Here is a 12,685-nt window from a genome sequence, read left to right as displayed (position 1 = left end):
CTGGAAGATGCCCAGTTATATGTTTCGTTTCTTCGCAGCCCATAAGCAAGCTAAGTTCATTATAATGTGCAAGGGAAATCAACTCATCACAATTTTTGGATACAATTAGATCATGAAACAATTTGCATCGGATAGCTAAATCACCACTTTCATTGCAAAGTCCACAAGTACGGCAAAGAAAATTTAAATTTTTAGCACAATCATCTAGCCTTTCTTGCAACAATTTAGTTTCTAAGTGCTTATGCCTCTCGCAATATCCATCTTCCCTATTTGGTGTGTACTTGCAAACCCAATGCACTCCACAAAAATTGACATGTTTATAGGAGACATTTTCATCATAACTAGTGCAATCATCATTAGTACCATGGATATTCAAGGAGTTCATACTAACAACATTGCAATCATGCTCATCATTCAAATATTTAGTGCCAAATATTTTATAGACTTCTTCTTCTAGCATTTGAGCACAATTTTCCTTTCCATCATACTCACGAAAGATATTAAAAAGATGAAGCGTATGAGACAAACTCAATTCCATTTTTATAGTTTTCTTTTATAAACTAAACTAGTGATAAAAAAGAAACTAAAAGACTCGATTGCAAGATCTAAAGATATACCTTCAATCACTCACCTCCCCGGCAACGGCGCCAGAAAAGAGCTTGATGTCTACTACAAAACCTTCTTCTTGTAGACATTGTTGGGCCTCCAAGTGCAGAGGTTTGTAGGACAGTAGCAAATTTCCCTCAAGTGGATGACCTAAGATTTATCAATTCGTAGGAGGTGTAGGATGAAGATGGTCTCTCTCAAGCAACCCTACAACCAAATAACAAAGAGTCTCTTGTGTCCCCAACACACCCAATACAATGGTAAATTGTATAGGTGCACTAGTTCGGCGAAGAGATGGTGATACAAGTGGTATATGGATAGTAGATAATAGTTTTTGTAATCTGAAAATATAAAAACAGCAAGGTAACTAATGATAAAAGTGAGCACAAACGGTATTGCAATGCGTTGAAACAAGGCCTAGGGTTCATACTTTCGCTAGTGCAAGTTCCCTCAACAACAATAACATAATTGGATCACATAACTATCCCTCAACATGCAACAAAGAGTCACTCCAAAGTCACTAATAGCGGAGAAGGAACGAAGAGATTATGGTAGGGTGCGAAACTACCTCAAAGTTATTGAGGGAGTCCTGGATTAGGGGGTGTTCGGGTAGCCGGACTATACCTTCAGCCGGACTCCTAGACTATGAAGATACAAGATTGAAGACTTCGTCCCGTGTCCGGATGGGACTTTCCTTGGCGTGGAAGGCAAGCTTGGCGATGCGGATATTCAAGATCTCCTACCATTGTAACCGACTCTGTGTAACCCTAACCCTATCCGGTGTCTATATAAACCGGAGGGTTGTAGTCCGTAGGAAATCAACTCCATACACAACAATCATACCATAGGCTAGCTTCTAGGGTTTAGCCTCCTTGATCTCGTGGTAGATCTACTCTTGTACTACCCATATCATCAATATTAATCAAGCAGGAGTAGGGTATTACCTCCATCGAGAGGGCCCGAACCTGGGTAAAAAACATCGTGTCCCTTTTCTCCTGTTACCATCCGGCCTTGACGCACAGTTCAGGACCCCCTACCCGAGATCCGCCGGTTTTGACACCGACATTGGTGCTTTCATTGAGAGTTCCTCTGTGTCGTCGCCTTTAGGCCCGATGGCTCCTCTGATCATCAACAACGATACGGTCCAGGGTGAGACTTTTCTCCCCGGACAGATCTTCGTCTTCGGCGGCTTCGCTCTGCGGGCCAATTCGCTCGTCCACCTTGAGCAGATCAAAAGCTACGCCCCTGGCCATCAGGTCAGGTTTGGAAGCCTAAACTACACGGATGACATCCACGGGGACTTGATCTTCGACGGATTCGAGCCACAGCCAAGCGCGCCGCACTGTCTCGATGGGCATGAAATAGCTCTGCCGCCGAACAGCGCCTTGGAGGCCGCATACGCATCGGTTTCGACCATTGATTCGGAGCCTACTGCGCCGATCGAGGATCAACGGTTGGACGCTGCCTCGGGGGCTGCAATCTCAGAGGCGATCGAGCCGAACTCCAGCCCCGCACTCCGCATGGCCCGTGACTCCGAGGAGCCGGATTCCTCTCTGAACTCCGAGCCCCCCGCGCCCTTGCCGATCGAATCCGATTGGGCGCCGATAATGGAGTTCACCACCGCGGACATCTTTCAGCACTCGCCCTTCGGCGACATCCTGAATTCTCTTAAGTCTCTCTCCTTATCAGGAGAGCCCTGGCCAAACTACGGTCAGCGAGGATGGGATACGAACGATGAAGAAATTAAAAGCCCACCCACCACCCACTTGGTAGCCAGTGTCGACAATTTAAACGACGTGCTCAACTTCGACTCCGGAGACATCGACAGCATGGATGACGATGCAGGAGATACCGACGAGCCAACGCCCATAGGGCATTGGACAGCCACCTCATCTCACGATGTGTACATGGTGGATACCCCTAAAGGAAGCGACAACGAGGAAAAAGGGGATGGGACGGGAGATCGACCCCCCGAAAAACAATCAAAGCGTCGGCGTAAATGCCGACCCAAGCCCCGCCTCGACAAAAACCCAGCCATAGAGCAGGACGAGCCGGTAGACGACGAGTAGGCCTTAGAGCAACCATCTGAACAGGGCAACACGGATAGAGAAACCGAACATCCCTCCCCCAGCGAAAACGACATTCCGGACGACCTCATGCCGAATAAACCTATGGAGCAGAAGAATCTCCACGAGAGGCTCGTTGCAACTGCACGCAGCCTAAAGAAGCAGAAGCGGAAGCTAAAAACAGCGGAAGACGCACTCCGGATTAGATGGAGCAAAGTAATCAATACCACAGATAAGTACGGCGACAGTCGCCGGACTAAAAGCTATCCGAAAAGAAAGCTACTGCCTGAATTCGACGAAGAGGACCTAGAGCCCTCGCATTCAAAAAATGAAAAAGCCACACGGTCGGATAGACGACCCCATAAAGTAGCAAGCGGCGCCGCACCTAGATCGGCATGCGACCCACTTAAGGATCCGCATCATGGCCCAGTCAGGTCCATTTATGGGCCAAAAAAGCAAGCTCTCGTAAGCAGCGCTATGAAGCCATCATCAGAATCCGACACACCCAAATACAGCGGCGCCGCACACCCCCTATGTTTCACCGATGAGGTCCTGGACTATGAATTCCCAGAGGGATTCAAACCCGTAAACATAGAGGCATATGATGGAACAACAGACCCTGGAGTCTGGATCGAGGACTATATCCTCCACATACACATGGCTAGAGGAGATGATCTCCATGCCATAAAATATCTACCCCTTAAGCTTAAAGGGCCAGCCCGGCATTGGCTTAAAAGCCTTCCCGAAAACACAATTGGAAGCTGGGAAGTGCTCGAGGATGCTTTCCGAGCAAACTTTCAAGGGACCTATGTCCGCCCTCCGGATGCAGACGATCTTAGTCACATAACTCAACAACCCGGAGAATCAGCTCGGCAGTTCTGGAATAGATTCCTCACTAAAAAGAATCAGATAGTCTACTGTCCGGACGCCGAAGCCTTAGCAGCTTTCAGGCATAATGTCCGAGACGAATGGCTCGCCAGACACCTCGGCCAAGAAAAGCCAAGAAATGGCCGCACTAACAAGCCTCATGACCCGCTTTTGTGCAGGGGAGGACAGCTGGTTGGCAAGGTGCAGCCCCAGCGACCCAAGTACATCCGAAACTAGGGATGGAAACGGAAAACCGTGACGCAACAAGGACCGTCGCTGGACTAAAGACAAAAGTCCGAAGAGCACGGCAGTCAATGCCGGATTCAAAGGCTCACGACAAAATAAGGAAAAATCGCCCCCCAGGATAACAAGGACGATCCATCCAACCTAAATAAAATCCTGGACAGGATATGTCAGATACACAGTACTCCCGGGAAGCCTACTAACCATACCCATAGAGACTGTTGGGTTTTCAAACAATCCGGCTGACTCAATGCCGAACACAAGGGGCTCGACACACCAAGCGAAGACGAGGACGTACCCCAAAAGCAGAGTACCAGGAAACAAAAGAACTTCCCACAAGAAGTAAAAACAGTGAACTCACTTCACATAACAAAACGTGCGGCGCCCGTAAAGGTACGCACCACACGGCCCATCCCCAAAGGGTCCTGCGACTGGTTGTCAAAACCGATCATCTTCGATCAGCTAGATTATTCTAGGAACATCAAGAATGCAGGCTGGACTGCCTTGATACTCGATCCAATAATTGGCGGATTCCAGTTTTCAAATGTCCTTATGGACGGCAGCAGTGGACTAAACCTGATATATCAGGATACAATCCAGCACATGGGGATAAACCCAGGAAGAATCCACCGCAGCAAAACCTCCTTTGAAGTGGTAATACCTGGTCCGGACACCCATTGTACGGGTTTTCTCCGGCTCACAGTCACATTCGGCTCTGCCGATAACCTCCGTCGCGAAAAGCTGACCTTCCATATCGTCCCATTCTCAAGTCTCTATCAAGAACTACTGGGACGCGAAGCTTTCGCTCGCTTTAACACAATACCGCATTATGCATCTCTTATGCTTAAGATGCCCGGTCCACGAGGCATCATCTCTTTAAGGGGAAGCACTAAAGTGCGCCTCCCCAAGCGGAGGACTGTGCGGCCGCTTTGACAGCCGCACAGCAAAATGGCCTCATCGGCCAAAAAACTTCGAAATAGGTCATTCAAGACCACGAACGCGGACACACGAGTTCGGTGCAAAATCATCATTGACGCGGGCCTAGAAGCCATATACCCCCGCACTAGGGGCTCCACGCATATACAATAAGAGACAATAAAGCTCAATCTTATATATCTTACTTTATACTTTGCTTATTTTAAACTTTTTCGGCATGACCCATTTTTCAACTCAGTTCCTCTCTTTTACAGATGAACGTCGTGCGGCGCCCGTCCAGGATACGGCACAACGGAGACACAGGCGTAGACGTGCAGTAGGGACCCGTCCTAAAGGATTCTTTTTAGATTAAGACCCTGCATAAACCTTTTTTACTTTCTCTTGTTGCTACACATCCCCTGGCTTTTTCTTTCTGATATAACCAAGGAGGAGGCTGGCGTCTTGGCATGTGGCCACGTTAGAATTTTTGCATGTATCTGGACGCTAGGGGCTTTTTTAATAAAGAGTGTTGTTTCGCCCGCACTCATAAAGACCGAACACCTTAGGGAGTGTTCGGCGTTGCGAGTTTTGGCATTATATGCATCAGCTCCGAATCATGTCTTTGGTCAAATGTTGGGTTGCCCGGCTCCTGAGTTCGGCTACCTTACGTTCCGCTCTATCGGCTAAGGTAGCACCAGGAGAACTACTGCGATTGTGCCCCCGGTTCGGCCGGGCGAGCACCTCAGTAGAGAAAGCCGAAAACTGACTGTCATGATGTAGCGTGAGACTGGTCAGCCACTCGATGACCTATCGGAATCTATCGGATTCCTCCGCTTTAACGAAGGGCCGCTTCCCGGTCAGGCACATACGTGCCCCGAATTCGGACGAGCGCAGTTGCCACCAAGGAGCTACCTAAAGAGTCTCATTGTCAAACTCCTATGGGTAAGTGAAAGTGTTAAAGCATTATAGTCCGGTTGCCTGGCCCGCTGCACTATCACCTCCTTTGTAGGACCAAGACGTTGGGTTAAGTGTGAAAATGCGTCTTCTGCGAGCACCCCCGCACTATGTGCGTGGGGGCTGAAGCCAATGACTGCCATCTTTCACATTTTGTATATATATATATATCTTAAAACGGCTGCACAGGAGGTGTTCCCAATACTTGAAGGCACAAGTATAAAAAGGCCACTACAATTTATCAAAATATTACTTTATAATTACATATGCTATCTTAACATAGCATCCTTCGAGCACTGCGTCTCTATTACACGAGCGCCTTCAAGGACTTCCTGAAAATAGTGCTCGGAGGGTACTCGGCTTTCGTCCGAGTCTCGGGACGCAACAACGGTGGTCTCCATCCCTGCCCAGTAGGTTTTGACACAGGCAAGAGCCATCCGTGCGCCCTCTATGCATGCTGACCTCCTCATCGCATCAATACATGGCACCGCGTCAAGGAATTGCTGCACCAAGCTGAAATAACTCTTCGGCTCCGATCTCCCCGGCCACAGATAACCCATGACGTACTTCATGGCGAGTCCGGACAACCTATTCAGTTCGGCCCATTGAGCCAAACGATCGTCTACTGCTAGTGGATGCTCTGGATTGTGAAACTGCGACCAGAAAAGCTTTTCCACTTCGCGATCTTCTTGATCTCGAAAGTGTTCGCTTGCATCAGCAGCACTCGCTGCCAAATCCAGATAGGTGTCCTCCACACACCACATCCGGTCCAACGGAGCAAACTTCGGATCGCAAAACTTCCTCCGCAGCATAAAGGGCTTTCCAGCCGCAATCTGTTCGGCCTGATGCAGCTCCTCCTTCGCAGCTCTCATCGCAGAGCGAGCATCCTTGGCATCGGCAACGGCCTTCTCTAAGTCCGCCTGTCTCGCCCAGTCTTCTTTCTCAAGAAGTTTGCAATGGTCTGCAGCGCTCTTTAACTTCTCGGCCATCTCGGCCATTTCTTCTTTGCTTCGGCAGTGAGCAGCCTGTTCGGCTTTCAGCTCTTCAAGGGCCTTCTCGGCAGCCGCATCGCTTTTTCTGGCTTGCTCCTTAGCTCGGGCAAGTTCTGCCCTAAGATTCTCCACGGCGGCCGTACCATCTGCGTCAAGCACACACATTGTAAGACACTAGCATGAAGCTCCTCTTACTTGATGCCGCCCGAAGAATTACATACCTTGAGCCTCATCAAGCCGCTTGTTGACAAGCGCGATGTCGGCATCTGCCACGTCCAGTTGCCGCTTTAGTTCAGCCACATCATCAGTTCGGCTTGATTCCGAACACCTCGCCACCTACATTCAAAGGCGACATCTTAGACCTAGGTTTATGATCCTCTGCGTGCTGTCATTTCTTGACAACGCGCAGAGTCTCAGGGGCTACTATCTATACAGGGCACATCTTACTTATGCGCAACTCGCAAAAGTGTACATTATCTAACGTACCTCAAAGCCCGTCAGTGAACTTTTGACGGCCTCATGCAATCCGCTTTCTGCGGATGAAATCCTTTCAATCACCGTGCCCATCAATGCACGGTGCTCCTCTGAGATAGAAGCTCGCCCCAGCAGAACCTTCAGCTCCTCCGGCCGAGCACTAGACGGTGCTGGACTTGTCCTATGGCCTCTTTCGAAGGCCGGACGCGGAGAGCCCTGGGGGGCCACATAGCTATCTTCTGCCCCTGCCGGATTTAGAGAAACCCTCAGCGATGACACCTCAGGGTTGCCCGCCTCGCTAGGCGGTACGGCAGGGGGAGGCGTCCCGCTCTCCATCATCTCCGGAAGAAGATCCCCCGAAGACGAGCTCTGCTGAGAAGGGCTGAGGTCCGAGCTACAAGGTAAAAATTTCGGTTAATCTTCTCAGATATAAATCAAGGATTTCTCTCATCCCTCAAAAGGAAAATCTTTTCTCCACTTACGGCTCGCTGGACGGCTGATCCCCTTGAGGGTGTAGTCCGGCCGAGGAACTCCCCGGCGTCGGACCCTCTGACGAGGATTTTCTCCCCCGTTTCGAGGCCATGGTTTCCGGGTCATCAGAGGTGGCTCTCTTCTTCCCCTTAGGAGAGGAATTGTCGGTTCCTCCCTTCGGAGCAGCCTCCTTCGAGGAGGCCATAGCTTCCTTGTCCTCCCCCTCCAAAGGCATTATCTCCAGCATCCTGGCTAGCACAGGATCCGGCCTGGTTTCAGGAAGGGGAGCCGGACACCTGATCAGCTTTGCCTTCGCTATCCACTCCTGTTTAAAAGGACGGCTCTTTTAGGGGCAAGTTTATGACAATTATATGGATAGAAGGTCCGGGCACAAGGTTGCTTACTTGAGTATCCGGGCGATTGCAGCTTAGGCCTGCGTCCTCGGTTAAATCCGGACACATCTCTTGTGATCCGAAGAACAGTCTATACATCTCCGTGGGCGTTGCGCCCATAAAATTCTGGAGAGCTCGCAGTCCCTCTGGATTAAACTCCCACAGGCGAAGGGGGCGACGTTTGCCGGGCAATATTCGGCGAATCAGCATGACCTGCGTCACCTTGACCAAACTGAGGTCTCCTTCCAAGAGATCCTTAATTCGGCCCTGTAACAGGGGCACATCTTTGGATAACCCCCAATCTAATCCTTTGTTGACCCATGACGCTAGCTGTGGTGGGGGACCCGAGCGAAAGGCAGGAGGCGCCGCCCACTTGGCGCTCCTGGGAGCGGTGATATAGAACCATTCTCGTTGCCACGAGCCGAGCTCCTCTTGAAAGGAGCCCTTGGGCGATGGAGCATCTGCATTCTTGCTTATGACAGCGCCTCCGCACTCTGCGTGCCGTCCCTCTATCATCTTCGGCTCCACTCCAAAAGTCTTGAGCCATAATCCGAAGTGAGGAGTAACACGGAGGAACGCTTCGCACACAACAATGAATGAGGAAATGTGGAGGATGGACTCCGGAGCTAAGTCATGAAATTCCAGCCCGTAATAAAACAGCAACCCCCTCACGAAGGGATCCATCGGGAAGCCTAACCCCCGAAGGAAGTGAGACATGAACACTACGCTCTCACCGGGCTGGGGACTGGGAATAGCCTGCCTTTGAGCAGGCAACCTATGCGGAATTTCAGCGGTCAAGAACTTAGCCTCTCTCAACTTTAGCACGTCCTCCTCCGTGACGGAGGAAGGCATCCATCGGCCTTGAAGGTCGGAACCGGACATTGTCGAAGGTCCGAAGCGCCTGGAATCTGGAGCCTAGGGTGTTGGAACTCGAGGCGACAGGCGAACTCGTTTGATATTGAAAAAAAGAGTAAGGCCTTGGTCTCTTTATAAGAGGTTGAATACTAGGAGCCCTCCCCGTAACCGTTTGGGACTCGCCTTTAATCGAGAAAACATGCTAACGGGCACGATTGGGTTACCCATGTCCGTATTGATGAGAATCCCGTAAAAGGGGGGCACACGATCTCTGCTTTGACAAGACGTGCCAAGGAAACCACCTCGCAAAACACGCTGAGGTGGAAGAGTGAAAATGATCCGAGTGAAGGACTTGGCTGTAGTGTGATGATGCACTGCGGAATACGTTAGCAGATTTGATTTGTGTTAATATTATTCTCTCTATGGCAATATGTGGAAGCTTATTTTGCAGAGCCGGACACTACTCTTGGTGTTTACAATCATCTATGAAGGACTTGGAGGAGGAACCCGCCTTGCAATGCCGAAGACAATTTGCGTGCCAGACTCGTCGTCATTGAAGCCTGGTTCAGGGGCTACTGAGGGAGTCCTGGATTAGGGGGTGTTCGGGTAGCCGGACTATACCTTCAGCCGGACTCCTAGACTATGAAGATACAAGATTGAAGACTTCGTCCCATGTCCGGATGGGACTTTCCTTGGTGTGGAAGGCAAGCTTGGCGATGCGGATATTCAAGATCTCCTACCATTGTAACCGACTCTGTGTAACCCTAACCCTATCCGGTGTCTATATAAACCGGAGGGTTGTAGTCCGTAGGCAATCAACTCCATACACAACAATCATACCATAGGCTAGCTTCTAGGGTTTAGCCTCCTTGATCTCGTGGTAGATCTACTCTTGTACTACCCATATCATCAATATTAATCAAGCAGGAGTAGGGTATTACCTCCTTCGAGAGGGCCCGAACCTGGGTAAAAAACATCGTGTCCCTTGTCTCATGTTACCATTCGGCCTTGACGCACAGTTCGGGACCCCCTACCCGAGATCCGCCGGTTTTGACACCGGCAGTTATTCTTTCCAATCAATCTGTTGGGCTATTCCTATAAGTGTCACAAACAACCCTAGAGTTTGTACTAGAATAACACCTTAAGACACAAATCAACCAAAACCCTAATGTCACCTCAAGTATCCGTGGGTATGATTATACGATATGCATAACACAATCTCAGATTCATCTACTCAATCAACACATAGAACCTCAAAGAGTGCCCAAAAGTTCCTATCGGAGAATCACGACGAAAACGTGTGCCAACCCCTATGCATACGTTCATGGGCGGAACCCGCAAGTTAGTCACCAAAACATACATCAAGTGAATCACGTGATATCCCATTGTCACCACGGATACGCACGGCAAGACATACATCAAGTGTTCTCAAATCTTTAAAGACTCAATCCGATAAGATAACTTCAAAGGGGAAACTCAATCCATTACAAGAGAGTAGCAGGGAGAAAACATCATAAGATCCAACTATAATAGCAAAGCTCGCGATACATCAAGATCGTATCACCTCAAGAACACGAGAGAGAGATCAAACACATAGCTACTGGTACATACCCTCAGCCCCGAGGGAGAACTACTCCCTCCTCGTCATGGAGAGCACCGGGATGATGAAGATGGCCACTGGAGAGGGATTGCCCCCTCCGGCAGGGTGCCGGAACGGGTCTAGATTGGTTTTCGGTGGCTACAGAGGCTTTTGGCGGCAGAACTCCCGATCTATTGTGCTTCCGGATGTTTTTAGGGTATATGGAGATATATAGGCGGAAGAAGTACGTCAGGGGTCCACGAGGGGCCCACGAGGGTGGAGGGAGTGCCCAGGGGGGTGGGCGCGCCCCCCTGCCTCGTGGCCTCGTCGTAGATCCCCTGACGTGCACTCCAAGTCTTCTGGGCTTCTTCTGATCCAAAAATAAGTTCCGTGAAGTTTCAGGTCAATTGGACTCCGTTTGGTTTTCCTTTTCTTCGATATTCTAGAACAAGGTAAAAACAGAAACTAGCACTGGGCTCTGGGTTAATAGGTTAGTCCCAAAAATGATATAAAAGTGTATAATAAAGCCCTTAAACATCCAAAACAGTAGATAATATAGCATGGAGCAATCAAAAATTATAGATACGTTGGAGACGTATCAGGGTTCCCAACCCCCCGGCAGTTGCAGCTTAAACAAATCATTGATCCTGGCAGGGCTGACTCGCAGCCGCTGCTGAATTTTTAGAGTTTGTTGGGGTTGGTTTCTTTTTCTTTGCTTATGTGACTGTGCCATCATCCTCAGCTCCATTCCCCTCAACAACCAACTCTTGTTCGGTGGTTTTGCCCTCCCCCTCATTTGCTGCGTGATTCATCAGCAGGGGCATCTCCACCTTCATGTATACCTGAGGCGGCGGCCCTCCCTTGCGTTTAGGCACCTTATTCCTCTTCTTTGGTGAGTTCACCTCAGTACCTCCATCAGCTGCCGTGCTTGAGTTCATCGATTCTTGCTTACTATTTTTTTGCTTGCTGGTTCTTAGACGACAAACTATCCGACGATGCAGCCCTCCTTCCAGCGGCCGGAGTCCTTTACCAAACGGCAGATCACCGTTCTCATCCCTCATGCCCGGCGTCGGAAGGAACAAGTCGAGTGGCCTAGCCAGCCACATGAAAAACAGAAGTGGGGGATGTTCTCATACTGAATGTCATAAGGATCGGTTTGCCTCCTCCTTGCTGATTCGATCAAAATCCACCTCCTCAATGGTTTGGCCACATCCAGGGTTATTCGAGCACGCAAGAAGCCTCCATCATGATCGATGTGAATTAGGGTTGCATTCTTGTCAATCTGTTTAGCAATCGCCTTGTTCCACCGCTTGTCCTCTCAGTAGCTGAATTGTTCGAGGATCCCAGCCTCTGATCAAGCCATTCCTCTCTCCATTTTTTTTCTTGTGTCGACAATCATTCTATACGCTGAACAACCACTGAATTTTACTATTTTTTCATAATTCCATGACCAGTAGTCCTGGGCCTTCCTTGGAGAGTATCATTGGAGGTGCTCTGTGCGAGGAAGATTTTACCTTCTGGGCCTTCCTTGCCTCGCAACCGACACTACATTACACTACACGCGTGTTGCTCTGGGCCAATAATGAGCTCTGAGCTAAAAAATACTCACCTAGCCACTACTTGAGCTGAGATCCACATGCCTCGGACACACACGTTACATCTAGCTAGTTTCTTGACTAATTTTAAACATGACCGACTCACTCGGCTAACTCCGATGCAGACTATTGGTTTCAATACTTGCGTGCACCACCGTTTCACACGGTAATGATGCCGGCTTCACGCCGCTCTCGCCATGCATGCACGGACATCTGACACCATCAGCTCATAGCATCTCACGTACATCTGCGTACCCAAACAAACTGACTGGCTAAATGCAAACGGAAATAAACATGCAGATACAAATATCAGAATTTGTGCTAACACAGGTTCCCTTGTTTTTTTAATTACTAGATGACGCTCCGCACGTTGTTGCGGGAATGCATTTCTCCAAATACCCAAACAAACTGACTGCTAGCATTATTGTGTTTGATTATTGTATTTTGTAAAATATTTATTAAATATAGCATGCATGTTTGCATGTTGAGGTGAACCTTTTCTCTGACTCATTGAATGTTTAGGTGGTTTTTTTAATGCATGTTACCTGATGATGTGTCATACTTGCAGTCGGAAAGAGAATATGAAGTCAAAGCTTCAGGGTTTTCGGATTTCTCACACAAGGCTGAGAACCCGGTAAAGATCAGATCATCCCGACCATCAGTGACGTACTCTAGG

Source organism: Triticum urartu, chromosome 2A (genome assembly GCF_056163025.1).
Source record: "Triticum urartu cultivar PI428250 chromosome 2A, HENAU_Tu73, whole genome shotgun sequence".
Lineage (NCBI taxonomy): Eukaryota > Viridiplantae > Streptophyta > Magnoliopsida > Poales > Poaceae > Triticum > Triticum urartu.
The sequence above is the reverse complement of the archived record's forward strand: the minus strand, read 5'-3'. Positions refer to the sequence as shown.